This window comes from Phalacrocorax aristotelis, chromosome 15, assembly GCF_949628215.1.
Source record: "Phalacrocorax aristotelis chromosome 15, bGulAri2.1, whole genome shotgun sequence".
NCBI lineage: Eukaryota > Metazoa > Chordata > Aves > Suliformes > Phalacrocoracidae > Phalacrocorax > Phalacrocorax aristotelis.
The window spans coordinates 7,825,101-7,840,113 of NC_134290.1; the positions used below are offsets into that span (position 1 = coordinate 7,825,101).

The following is a 15,013-nucleotide window of genomic DNA, read 5'->3' on the forward strand; positions in this document are numbered from 1 at the left end:
TTACAAATGTTTGTTCTGCTTCAGCTCTTACAGCTATACCGTTTGATGTCTTCACTAGCTTATTTTCCACTTCTTAAAAAATAATACACTAAAAAGCTCCATGTTCAAGAGCTTTGGATTTTGCTGTTAACAACGTATTTTCTTTCAATATGGACAGCCAATAATGTCTAGCACCAATTTCTCTGTTCAGTCCACCACTCTACCTTTCAAATATTTGCATTAGTCATAACAGAACCATGTAGCCCAGCTTGGTCAACAAGCAACTATACTCAAGCCCAAAATACTTGCCCCAAGCACAGCTCTGGAGATGAATTGCAGCGTAATTGGAGAAGGACACACTGAACTGGCCCTGCTCTGAACAGGGGGTTGGACCAGATGATTCCCAGAAACAGATTATTCTGTTCCATGAACAAATGAACAATTTCTAATCCTGCTCCTCTAAATTTTAGCAGCCTTTGTCTTAAAGGTCAAGCTTGCCATAGCACTGTACCGTGGCAGTACCTATCTGAAGTGGACAATTATGATATCTCACTGTTACCGTTGGAAAAGACAAACGCTATGACAACAGGCTGACAGAGTGAGCATTAATAAACCACACAACTCGATCTCACTTCCCCCCATTCGCATGCCAAGGCAGGCAGGTGGTCCCACAGAGCAGCTTTTAAAGGCACTGCCAGCAGGGACACCGAGTGCTGACACTAGAACAACACCTTGCACCAAGCTTTGCTTCTCCAAGATTCAGCTCAGAATTACCACAGAATGCAACTAAGTGTGCCGGGTACAAACATTTAAAAACAAAAACAAAAACAGAGCCATAGGCACTATCTAGCAAATTTTGACTAACGACATTCCTAACAGCTGGCAAGAACAACGGTGGCACGGCACATAACACTAAATTGCCTAGAAAATAGCAAGCACCTCTGTCCCGAGCCGTGGGGTCTGCAGGCACGGCGCTGACTGGCACTGCCATGACAAACCCCAGCTTCACTGACAAGCTTCCTTTTGTGTGCCAGCAGAGGCAGATCCCGACATGTCTCTCTCGGATGTGCAAATACAGAGGAGTTTTTATGACTGACCCTTTTTTATGCATGGTCCCCATAACCCAAAAATATTTAAGCAAAGTGGAAGGAATAGTAGAATTTAAATTGGACTTGGGTTTACCTGTCATTGGCAACAACTCTGCGGAAAATTGTCCGGTGCACTCAGCAACAGCCTGACCATGCTGAAAAATCTAACTTCAGCACCAGTTCTAGTAGGCCAACACCACACATCATGGAAAACACCAGTCTCAGCTGTTTTATCCAGCACTACCTATGATGCAGGGTACATTACCTGATAAAAACCCTCCTTCTCTGAGCCTGTTGCTCCTATAGCAGCAATTCAAATGCTTTACTTAAAAGATGACCCAATTTCAAATAAGCTGATCATTAACAATCTTCAACTGGACTAATTTTACTCTAGTTATGCCTTTCAGCATACAGATGGAGCCATCAAAACTCATTCAAATTCAAACGGATGTGACCATCAAATATACAATTTCCACTCACTTCCCATAAATACTGAAAAAATTACTAGACTAGTGAGGAATGGGTGGATCTATTTTGAGTCAAAGAAAATACTGTTATAAAAGGAACATACTTGTTGGCATTTATCATTCTCTGGGCCAAAATCCCTTTGTCATCCTCTGCTCAACAGAACAATCATATAGTTTGAAATTAATCTTTTTGCTTCTCAGGCTGTTAAAAGTTTTCAGACAGCTCTTTGATTTCATCCTTGTATACTCAACACAGCATTAATTTGGGTAGGATATGTTACTGCAGCAGGGTGCTGCCTCCTGCCAGGCATCAATAATCTGCCCCAAGCTGCACTCCCATTAAAAAAGCTGCTACATCAAGAATGTTTTATGTGCCAGAGGAGCTACTGCTGCTACCTTGATGATAAGGCTCCAATTTTTCCTTCAGTGGTCACATGTAGCCTTCACACATGCAGGAACTAGTCTAAGTTTTTTTCCCCCACCAATGCAACTAGCCATTTCAGAAACACTGGCTAGTTTTGCTAATTTGTACGTATGTTTCTTTTGTTACCTGCCAGCAGGTCATTGCTATCAGCAATCCACAAAGGAGTTTCCTCTTCCTCCAAAAGCAATACAAATTGAACACAGCATCAGAGTCCTGTATGACTATGAGGAATCTAAGCAGCGACACTACATTTCTTCCCATTTGTGAACAAAAGCATGTTTAAGCCGAGAACTCTGACAGCACAAAGCCTGCATGTGCACATTAGCCATCATTTACTACCTTGCTCCTCAGAAAGAAGTTATTCAGCAAAATCAACGCCTGTAATGAATTATTGGTCAACACACTATCTATAAGCTTTAGGATTACAAAAACAATCCCCTCCATCTCCCTATATGCTTGAGAAAGCACAGAGAAAATTGCCTATTAATTGAAAGGGAACAGTTCAGACGTTGAAAATGTTAACATTTTTATTGAAGGGGGCGGAAGAAGCGTGAACAAAACAGCACTGAAATCCAAACCGTGGAGGCACCACGGAGAACCTGGAAGTGCCTGGCTATGAACAAACACTCATGTGGAGCACACCCCCGCGTCCAGCACACCATGCTAACAGGGGCGCAGAGGGGAGGGGAGGAAAGCATAAGTGGCTACTTAAAGGACACTCACAAGCGTTAGCATAAAAGTGCATTTTTAGCCACAAATGAACAGTGTTTCATTAAAACTTTCTGGCAAGTTTTAAGCACAGAAGCCACAGAACACTTAAAAAATATTCAGACACTGTCAAAGAATACGTGCTACAGCGTAGAGATCACCCGCATTTTAAGGCAGATAATAATGAAAAACTGGCACAGGCATATTTTGGAGCTCACAAAAATCAGCAGGAATGAAAGATCACAGGTGTGTCTCAACAGTTCGCCCAGACCTGAGAACCTGCACATGAGCACTCACTTGCCTGTGAGCATCCAGACCTCAAATCACACCCACCTAACCACGCTCACACAGGTATTACAGCAGCCTCAGCACCTGATCCAAATTTCTCAGAGCATATTCAAAGAAAGGATTTTAACAGCATCTTAGCAACCTGAGAATGATCTCACAGTGAACTTAGAAACATCCACCTTTCCAAAGTTATTACAAAGAAGGTTCCTCTGACCTAAACCTGAGCCAAAACAAACCCAGAATACACCAAGTTCTCCCAGCTCCCCACCTCTGTCCATTCCTGGCTCCAGAAAGCTACACAGCAAAGCATGACTAACTGACCCTGGGTTTACTTTCACTGTCAATACTCCTGGATGCCTCTGGAAGGCATGAGACACATTCACCAACTTCAAGAGGCACAGTAAGTGCTGCAGCTACTGGGAAATCTGCTGAGCTGACTCCCTCACCGGCCTTTTTGCTGCCGACCTGCAAGTTCAAATAGTGACACAATGCAGTCATGAAAACAACAGCTGACAACTGGATCCAGAATTTCCACAGGAGAAATCACATCTAAATCAAACCATTTACAGAACAAGAGCCGTGCCAATCCAAAGAGCTGAACTTTAAGGCCGACTGTATCTTTGTCTTCCTCAAGTGAGTGGCAAACTTGGTAAGCGAAATCAAAGATCCACACATCCCAGCATCTTTCAAGAGGCAGCAGCCAGCAGAGGATGCTTCAGAAGTGACATAAGCACAAAATATCATTTCTTTTCAGCTTCTGGTAATCTATAGTTCAGCAACTTGATGAGCCAACAGAAGACCAGCCATCTGGTCAGTGAAGAAGACCAGCTGATTTTTTCTTTTGGTTCATCACGTACAAACCCAGCAGCATACCACTGACAAAAAATACATCTGAACTACAGGACACAAACTCTGCCCAGGAATCGCACTGATCAACCTGAGTTCCCCTCCCCAGAAGTCTTCAGGTTCAAGAGCCAAAGTGATAAAAATCAGGGTGAATGAAAAACAGATACACAGGATGGGAGAAGAGATCTACCTGACCAAAACTGCCCAATGTTCAGGCAGTGCGTGGCCCATTTGTTTTGCAGCAAAATAATAAACCCTACAGATTTTGATGTCTAATGAAAGCCAGTCCAACTTACTATTAAACCAATGTGCAAGACAGTGTTAAAGTCAATATTGGTTAAACAGCTATAAACAACTGTCTGTTAACTATGTAGTTTAAAATGCACAATCACGCCTCAACAAGTTTTTCACTCCAGCCTCCTCTCCAGTACACTCTCCAGACATAAACTGACAGCAGAGCCATTGAATCTGGCCAAAAGTACATTCTCTAGTTACTCTTTGAAGACAAGTTCAGGTATTGACTCTCCCTGCTTTGTTAGCAGTTACTATCCCTGGTCTCAAACACATGAGACAGCTCTGCAACCAGAGCCCATCAGGCACTGGCAGTGGCCACCAAACTCAGAGCAATGCCAGGGACTCAGACTGAACCCCCAAGCAGAAGCAGGTGAGCAGGAAACTGCCAGAAGGCCAAGCGTCCAAATGGTACCCTTTGCCTTCCAGTGTGGGCTGTTATCAGTTTTAAAGCTCTCAAGATGCTAACCTGCCATCTGCTTCGTTACCTCCTTCTCCACGCTCCTGAAGATGTTGTCAAAATGCTGGGTTTCGGTGCTCCTCCCACATTCACAGGCTTTTTCCACACTCCCATCAAGCAACTGAGTCCTGGTGGAACCAGTGTAATTAACAGGATGCTGAGATGGAGATCTCCAGAATAGAGTTGCTTCACAGTATTTGAAGGAGCCAACATAAGCAGAAAATGGAGCAGGCCACAGTTTATAAAGGTTTCAAAGCAGTTAGAAAAATCCCGACTCCAGCAGCCCTGAGCAGGAGGTAGGCAGGAAAGCAGAAGTTGCCCTGCCCTGAGAACTTGTGGGAAGGCTCCAACTGTCCCCAGGTATAACGATGCTTCTAATTCATCAGGAGCAATACCACCGAGTTCAACTTCCCAGCGATATTAGAAAGGACATAACAGGTAGAGGAGCACAATCATTTCTAGGGCCAAGATGAACAGAAAAGATGGCAAGATCTTTAACCTCAAAGTAACCATTTCAGCATCTGTAAGGGCAGCATTTTGAAAGTGGAATCTGGAATTAAAGCTGTTACTTTAAAAAAAAAAGAAAAAAACTCAATGGAGCTGAGACAAGACTTTTGGAGACAATTTGAAAAATATACTAACCAACTCCTTACAGAGCCAAGCTTGTGCAAAAGTCACATCATACAAAAAACATACATTGACAGTACAAAAAAAATTGATTCAAAATTAACTGCTTTTACATTGTGCACAACAGTCCAATATCAACAAAGACAACACTCTGTGATCATTACATTACACATGTATCACATACGCTTTAACGTATCACATGTGCTTCAATACACACTCTCATTTTTGCTCACACATAAAGAATTAATTCAATCATTACAGTAGCTAATCTACTCTAGCATTTTATCCTAAAATAAAGTGTTTTTGGGAGAGGAAAATACATATTTAATCTTAAAGAAGGTTTCAACCTCTCCATCGTGGTATCATCTACTTAGATTTCATCTTCATGCGTAAGCACCAGCACAAGAGTGGCACTATTTAAGCAAGTACTTCATGTAAAGAACTCGATTCAAACTGAGATCTGCAGACATGTTTCTTGCATGCAATGACAGTACAGCACACAAGAAAGCTATTCCATGTCAAAACTAACCCTCTGTACTCCAAGCACAGAGCAAAGGCTCTGATGGAATCTGCAAGCACTGCAGAAAGCAAAAGGAAGCGCAATTCCAATATGTTTAACAACTGAATTAGCATAATGCTCACCATGCAGAAACCAGTTTCCCTGACCTTCTTGAAATGCTGATCTGTAACTATTGATGAGTCTTTCCTATGTGTACTGTGATTCAACTATATTAAGGCAGAAGTTGAGAAAACATCTATTGCCCCGCCAAGTTAAAGTGGGAATGGGTCAGACATGCGGAAACCTCTCCTGCAGCCTCACACAACCATGTTGCAATAATAAGCATCTCTTTCCTACTAGGTAAAATTGTATTTAGGAGAGTAACAAAAGATCTGAAGTTGTACCAGAATCTCTACTATAATCAAGTCAATTCATCTCTCCTTCACAAGCAGTGACCAGAGAGTTGCATTCATTTCTTGAATAACGTAAACTGAACATTATGATGACTAGTAAGAATTAAGTGGTACACAAATTCAAACGTTTTAGGACTTAATATTACTTAATAATAATAATTAATATTACTTAATATTAACATAATTTGCATAAATATACCTATTTTCTTGGGCACAACTTATTGTAGGCAAAAGAAAAATGCTGTATCATTTGTACGTGCGCACTGCAAGAACAGGATGATATTTAGATAAGTCTGCAGCCATCACACTGCTTAGAACATTCCAAGGGCAGATTATACTAATATCTGACATTTAATAGCACCAATACAGTAAGAGCACTGTTTGACAACAAATAATAAAAATGATGTTTCTTGTAAGGTCTCTAAGTAAAGGAATGAGCCAGCTGAGCTGCACAACTTCAGCATAAATGCCTGTTTTAGAAAGGCATCTGTGCTCATTTTGTTCAATGAAAAATTCTGAGTGTTCTCACGAAAAATCAAACACAATTATGGCAGCCAAAAATTCCAACCCTGTTTAAAATGTATCGTGGCTTTGCTGGGCTGAATGCTTTCATTACGGATGAGACAGCTTTGTCCATCGAAAGCCATGTATGGTTGAACATACTTGCAGCAGATAAACATCCCTCTTAAATTTTGGCACAACTCACTCCCTACCAAGAGTTACTGATACTATGGCTGAATTGAAAAAGCGGCCAGACTTAATCTAAGCTGAAGTCTGAGCTCATTAAAAGAACGGAATTGTGTCTTTCAAATTCTCATCAACACTGTAAAATAAAGATCATCCTAGTTTTACAACAATAGGAAAAAAGTTTTAGAACTTTACATTTATTAATATCACTTGTTGAAAGGCACAGAAAGCATGTATTTAACCAACACTAAGACCAGAAAAAAAAGATCACTATGAAAATATAAACAGAAGGGGCTGATATGTATGGCAACACCATTGTTTGCATCAGCAAAAGCACACACAAATACTCATATTTTCATGCATTTCACTAAAATACTGGCAGCTTTTTACCCTTAGAAACTATGAAGGGTAAAATTGGTTTTAACTACTAGAACTAAAGAAAAAGTAACTAAACAAAGCATTAGCATCTTCACTTCACCTCTTCTCCCATACGCCAAACCTCTGTATTTTAGATTTAAACAACAAAACACAGCTAATTTATTTTTCTTCTCTTTTTGCCATCCATCTTATTTGCATCCAAGTGCTGCTTCTGCAGCAAAGTTAAAGTTGTCTATTCCTGGGCTGGCCTAGCTCAAAGAGCTCACATACTTCCCAGCCATGCCAGAGCTCTGCAGACTTCGCTGCTGAACTGTAACTGGGTCAAGCCTGTAGCTGGAGTTAACAGGGCGCTCAGCTCCTGGCAATTCTCTCCCCAGCCCCCAGCCAAATGAAAGGGGTATTTTGACCTGCAAAAAAGACTTAGGTCTCCTACCACCCCACATTAAAGCTTGGGCTCATTCTCTAAAATAAGACAAGTAAAAATTACACTAGAGATAGCACCATTTGTATGTTGTATACATACACTCTTTAAAAGAACTGCTGGAATGCACATGCGTGCTTTTTCCCTCTAAATGAAAACTGTGCAGATAACCAAACCTTCAGCAACTGAATTATCTTTTTCTACTTGTTACAGCAGGCTAGTGACCATCCTGACTCATAATTACTACAACAGTAAGAAGCTTTCAGTTCTCACACTGCTGCAGGTCCAACACTTACCTTCTTTCAGGCATGCAACAGCTTTATTACAGCCCAAAACGGAAAGTTTTGGCACTTAATTCTGGTAAGAACTTCCAATGAACAGCTCTGTAATTGGCTTTAAAGGAGATCCCTTAAAGATTCTGCTCCCCGCCCCCCAGCATTTAAGTGCATGTTTGTAGGACATGACTCAAAACAAAAACAAGCAATAATCCTCTGTAGTCCTACACTGCTCAAATTGCATCACCGCAATCATACAAGCCTAAGAAAAAATTCAATTCCTCTCCTCAAACATGCTTGGTAGAGACAAAGAGTATGAAAAGAAAATTCAACTCCCATTGTTTGGACATAATTGTAAGGTATTCAGGAACTGGGAAAATACATACCAACAATCTCCTATTTATACAGATGCACTGAAAAATAACCCCAAACAGTTTGGAAGCTGCTTGGAGGCTTTCTTGTCTGCAGAAGTTCCAGCATTAAATATTGCCAGAACAAACTGAAGACAGTGGGAAGCAAGAAAATAAGTCACCTTGATTTGAGAAAATAATTTATGATTAAGCTGCTTATGGACATATAGTTCTTTTTAAGAATCTAGATTATTTAAGCCTAGGCCTAAGGAAAATCATCATTCAGTAGGCCTACACGACCTTTCTGATCGGACATTCAGGTCATACTAGCATAAACCGATATCCAGTCATTAGAGGGGAAAAAAAAGGGAGACATGACTGATTTTTTTTCTAACCAACAGCTGCAAAAAGATAGAAGAGTCATCACACTAAATTTAGTGGTTTTTGCCAAAACTCAATACCCAGGTTTTCTTAAGAATTTGGTTTTCCTGCTACTTAACAGAGCATGTACATAAAACCACTTCACCCACAGAAGCCCAATTCAAGGCAAACAGTAAATGACTCGCTATGGTTTTTGAAATATTACTAGAATACAGCTTCACAAGAAAGGCCTGACATTCAGACCAAAGTTTATGCCCTTCAAACTTACTGAGAGTCAATCAAGGAAAAGAAAGCAGACTTCTTTCACCTCTTTCAATCCAGCAAGCAGAGTATCGTCTCAGAATTGGCTCCTTGCAGTCACATCTCACTGGGAGCACCGACATGGGCAACCCAGCAGCAAATTCCTGGACACTCTTCCTAAAAGTCTGTACATTCAACCGCATAGGGCAGGCGCATCTAGAGTTTATCAAGCATGATGTCTTCTGGTTCAACTGTTAAATCTACCAGGCCTGTGATCATTCAGAAGGTTGTGATTAGGATTCAAGACTAGTTTGCTGCAGGGGGAATCCCACAGCTCTCCTGACACTATTATTCCAGTCTCTTTGGCTGCAAACTCAAGACAACCAGGCAGTGGTTTGCACTGCAAAGGCTACTACTGCAACCCGGGAGTCTTCATTTAAATAGATTCTGAGGCAAACGCAAAAAGTTCATGGCTTTTTCCATATGATGTCTTTGGGCGATTCCTACATACAAAACAAAAAACACACCTAAAACATTGCAACATTCTCGGGTTCTAGTCACCCTTGTGCATCAAACACAAAGAAGTGATACAGATTGTGCTCACAGCATCACTGCAAGCTTCATGTCTGGGCTTGCAGGATTAGGTAGTTTACCTCAGTCTCTCTTTTACAAACAGCCTACTGAATACAGTATGAGCTCCTATTCCATGAACGTCTCTTTAAAGTATTGAACAGATATAGCACCCTCCCCAACAAAGCTGCCTGCTACTTAAGAATTGAACAAGGAGCCCCAAAAAGCTGCACCGCCATTAAGAAATTTATTAGTAACATAAATTAGCAGAAGAGCTAGGACACTGAATACCTCCCTACCACCAACAGCATCATGTAAATTTTCCAAGCTATGAAAGTCAAAGACTTCCAACTAGAATTATTCGTATCCTCATGCATGAAAACATCCTATAAAAAGAAACTGCTTGAAAATAAGAAAAGTGACATTACGTGTAACTGGATGCAGAACATTCAAAACTTGCACTCAGACATGCATGCGCGCACACACCCCTTTTACTAGCCAAGTTTTTAAGTAACTACACGGCACACAACTCAGCATGACAAACTCATTTGCCAAAGGAAACTTCCCCCACCTAGTGAGCAGCACCAAGTTACCAATTTCTGTGGAATATCAATTTGAGAAAACATATCAAGGCTTAGAGAATAATCTTGATATATGGGACTCCTCAATAAGAAACCAGTAAAATTTTTAAACACATGAGCAGCCAAAGGTATGAGGGGGGTAGTTTTCTGCAGCCACAACTGTACCGTGTCCCTAACTGACACGCTCAGAGTAATCCTCTCAAATATGACCCCGAGTCCTGTGTCCCTGATCTGCAGAGTATTCCCCACAAGCACTGCTAAAATACTCAAGACTACGGGAAGTTTTCTAACCGCTATTTAAGAACTCATGGACAGGAGAAAAGTCACCAGTTCTATCAACTTGATTCTGATAATATTTGGAAAAGCTACCAGAAAAGAGGAAGTTCCACATCCAAAGATCAAACATAGACTAATCCCAAGGAAAGGACAAGGCAGTGAACGCAGCAACACAGTCTTCACCAAGGAGAGCGAGCTCGTTTTCTACTTTACAGTAACCAAGCACCTGTGAAAGAAAAGGGAGGTGACAGGACTGGTTTTAAAATTATCTAGCAGCCAGAGAAACAGAAGCACTGAATGGAGCGGAGTCCAGGACAACACCCAAGCAAAATCACAGAGCTGTGCAAAGAATCCTGGGAGGTGGAATACCCGAGCTCTCCATCTGCCTTCCACCTGGGACCTGCTGGTCAGGGCTTGCTTCTTTCACACACAGTCTAAATTTTACGTTCAGACCATAGAGCAGTAGGGCTGGCAAGCCTTTCAAACATAGATTTTATTGAAAGAATTTCAGACTCCAAGAGCTATTTCCAAGTCATAACTGGTTTTTTTTTTTCCCTTTGGGAGCAATCAGGCATCCAGGAAGCATATCACTACTGTCAGGAGTCTGCAGACACACAAGGGACAAGGGGCTCAATTAGCATCCAAGATGACAGCACTACAACACATGGTTGGAAACAGGATTAAAAAACAAAAACAAAAACCATAATCATCACCACACATAGCTCTCAGTATGGTGATGATCGGAGGTAGTAAATTGTTTAATCATCAGACATCAGATTTTTCCTATTATATGGGTACCTAGTCAGGTAAGAGCCCAGGTCAAGAGAAATGCAGATGGGTACTCTGCCCTTTCTCCTCTAGGCATAAGACAGGCAGCCTCCAGAACTGCAGCGTGAGCACAAATCTTGATGACATTCACGTCATTTATTACCACATATAAAATTAGATAGTAAAAAAATTACAAACACAAGTATTTTAATTAGAAAACAGTCCTAGATTTTGACTTCTTATAGGGACTTTCCATACTATGAAACTTTAGAGTCATGTTGTTCTGTGTCTTCCATAGATTGGAAAAGAAACGTTTAGCTCAGAATTATTTCAGACCATTGTCTGTAAGAGGACAGACTAAAGTTTACAAGTATATTTTCAACAAACTGTATACCTACCAAAGGTGAATTACAGGCTACCTCATCTGTTTAAATAGGATTCCTACCTCTAAAGTAGAAAGGCTTTATAGATTTACCTGTCAGTAAATATCCTTGACAATTTTTACAGAAAAAAGGCATAGAATACAGTGAAGAAGATCCTACCAAAAAAAAAAAAAAATATATAATTTTTTTAAAGATTTTTTGCAAAGTCTTTACCTGGATGAAGCTGCCAGGCAACTTTATTAGCATTTCTGCCATACATGGTCTGTTTCCCTACCACACCTGAAAAGTGTCACAGGAAAATGAAGAAAAATATTGTTTTCAGGTGGTTGTTAAAAAGATGCAAAGCCTTCTAGTTTATGGAAGAGAGACAAGGAAAAGAAAATACCAACAACCTTCAATTCTGGCAAAGTATCTCTGAAGCAGCTAAACAACTTCACAGTTACCCTGGAAACATAGTTTACCTCTTCAGCCTACCATAAAAATTGCCTGCAATTACCACAATGGAATAAAGCATCAGTTTTGACAAAACATCAATTGCCATATGCTGCAATTCCTTTAACACAGCACCAGTATTTTATCATGAGCAATACTTTATCTTGTTTAAAATTATATTACTAAACTCTGAAGAATAAAACCTGTAGTTAAAATAAAAGGTTACAATGTCACGTAATGGTATAGAAGAGCTCCGCCATCTGCCAAGCGTGATTTCCCTTAATCCCATTCCTCACACACAAATCAGAATCACATGGATTACGCCACAGAAATAGAAGTCAAGTCAATACCTGAATCCGCAAGATTAATCTCCTACCTTCAGACAAGAGAAATGCAAGAACAGTAACAATGCTGCAAACAGACTCAGGAAGGCACAGATTTTTACACGACTCGATGGAAGACCACACAGGAAATAAAGTTATTTCACAGATTAGCTTCACCCTTTCAGAATCCCAATGTTACTCCCTCCTAAATCCAAATGCAGAGCTCCATGCAAATTCAGGGCACTGGGAACGGACCTCCGTGGGATCTTTTGTATCAGCTATTTCCACCGATAAGCAGAACTCCACATCCCTCCATCCACACATAAATCACTTACATTTGGAGTTAGGAAGAAAAATGGACAAATGAGTTGCATAACGCAAGACAGCAATACAAATCTCCCCACCCAAATGTCAGACAAGCTTCTAAAATAAAAACATATACGTATGCACGGGCTGATATGCCAACAAGCAAAGACATGTGCATCCGCAATTAAAAAGAAGCAGCACGATGACCTTAAACTGGCACTTAAAACTAACTCTAGAGAGCAAATACATTTCCTAAAGTCCGAGGCGTAAGAGAGAGTCACATCCCGCGCTTCCAAAACGCCCGTGTCCCCTCTGCAGCCGGCTGTTAACCCAAGCAGCAGCGGGCACGGCTGTGAACTCTCCGGGGGAAGGGGGGGGGCGTCCTTATTTGTACGTTTAAGAACGCCAAGCACATTATCACCGCTAATCCTGAGGGGAACAGATAACTGCAGTGCTTACAAGAGTCATCTTGGATTACAAAATAAGGCTCTAATCTGCAGTGTTCGCCAGCAAAACGTTATACTCATGAACCATCAAAATGACCACGGAACTACCTATGACCGCACACGGACGCTGAATTAAAAGCACGAAGGGCTTTTTCTTTTGAACTCGGGACACGCACACTCGGGGACCCAACTTCTCCCCTCGCCCTTGGCTCTGACGCAGTGAAAACAAACAGCGAGGCGACCCCAACACCACGGCGACGGACCCGCCCAGACCCTGGGCGAGTTTGCCCCCAGGGTGTCCGGGTGTCCGTGTCCCCCCTCCCGGTGCCGGGGCACCGGAGCCGCACAGGCAGCGCCGCCCTGGCCCCCCACCCCACCCCCGGGCCGGCTCTGAGGGGGGCTTCGCCGGCCCGGTGGGAAGGGGGGTCCCCGGCCGGTGCTCCCCTCAGGGTGAGCGAGCCAGACCCGCCCGGTGCCTCGCCGAGCCAGGCCGCCTTTGTCCCGCGGGTTCCGCGCCCCTCACCGGGGACCCACCGCCGGCACTTACCCTGACGGGGCACCGGCTCGTCCCTCAAAGGCGCCGGCGCGGGACGGCGCTGGCTCCGCCGCCAATGGGGGAAGTTGCTAACTAAGTTTGAGCACGGCGGAGCGCAGCGGCCTGCCCGCCTGAGGTGATCGGCGGCCGGGCACGGCCGGACACCCCCACCCGGGGGCGGGGCGGGACGGGGCGGGGCGGGGCCGCCCCTCCGCGCTCCTCGGGCGAGGGGCTGCCGGGGGCAGCGGGAGGACGGCGGAGGGGAGCGGAGGGGTGGGGTAGGGTGGGGTGGGGTGGGGTGGGAAGGGCGGCTCCGGGGTGCCCCGCCCCGGTCCCGCCGCGTCCCGAAACGCGGGATCCGCCGGCCCCTCCGCGGCGCGCGCGCGGCCCGGCCCGGCCCGGCGGGAAGCGCCTCTGTTGCCATGGCGACCGCGCGGCTCCGCCGGGATGGGCGGGGCCTCGCGCGCGCAGCCTGCTGGCCATTCACGGGCGGCTCCGCCCTCTCCACCTGCCCACCCCCCCACCCTCCCTCCTGCTGGCCCCGGGCGCGGTGCTGGCGGCGGGGAGGAACCGGGTTCGCGTCCCGGCCGTGGCCGGAGGCCAGCGGTGCTGATCCCCGCGCCCCGGCCCCCAGGGGGAGAGGGCCGGAATGAGGGCAGCCATCCCCTCGGCACGCCGCCGCGCTCTGCCGCTGCCCTTCCTCCTCCTCCTCCCCTACGCAAAGCACAACTCCCTGCCCCTACCCCCAGCCTCCCGCAGTCCCCTCCGGGCCTCTCACCCTCCCCGGGCAGGCGCTGGGCGAGGGGCGCCCCGGGCAGGGGTGGCCTTTCTGGGAGCGTTGTGCCACCGTGCTTCGGGCTGCTGGGAGGGACACAGTGAGAGCCTCCCGCTACCCCTGCCATAGCAGCAGCCACGGCCACTGCCTGGTGCTCGAGTGCCGGTCTGCAAGGCACGGGAGCCCAGCCCAGGGAACATGTCTCCTCAGCCAGGTGCCTGCCCCGAGGAATGGCACCCAAGTCACTGAATCTGCCTGTGGGCATACCTCAGTCGCTGTGTCCAAGGCCGTGCCAAGGTTGTAGGTAGTTCAAATGCTCCAAATACTTCTTTTCATCATTACAAAAGGTGTGGTTTTGTGTGACAGAGGAGTCCAAAGTCAGCTTCTGAGGTAGGGCTGGCACAGAGGCTCATGACTCATGGCAGGCGGGCAGTGCCCAGGCTGCGCCTGGAGATAAAGCCCAGCTCGCAGCCGGCATCGCAGTGGGATACCCAGGGAGCCCAAGGGAGAAGGCAGCTCCACACCCTCGGCCCGGCTCTCAGCAGGACCTTGAAAGATCAGGCAGCAGGACCCTGTCCCTGCCATCAGTGGGGAACCGACTGGTCTGCCATTAACCAGCCCTTGAGTGAGACAGTTGAAATCTCACCTCTTTTGCAGCCGTTGGGGGTCCTGAGCAAATGAAGCTGACTGATCTCTCTGTGACCCGTTCCCGAACTGCAAGAGGGAGGTGACGCTTCCTCGAGCATGCCTTAGCTCGATGGGTGCACAGCGGCTGCCTCTCAGCAGGTGCATGGAT

At 44.8% G+C, this 15,013-nt stretch overlaps 1 protein-coding gene across 1 annotated transcript in view; it reads right to left on the reverse strand.

The window, feature by feature from the left end:
• Positions 1–13,608, reverse strand: part of KIAA1671 (KIAA1671 ortholog) — an 87,251-nt gene extending 73,643 nt beyond the window's left edge. The window contains exon 1 of the mRNA XM_075110604.1: positions 13,455–13,608. The gene's annotated coding sequence lies outside the window, so the exon portion shown is untranslated. The remainder of the gene's footprint in view (positions 1–13,454) is intronic.
• Between the last annotated feature and the right edge of the window lie 1,405 nt (positions 13,609–15,013).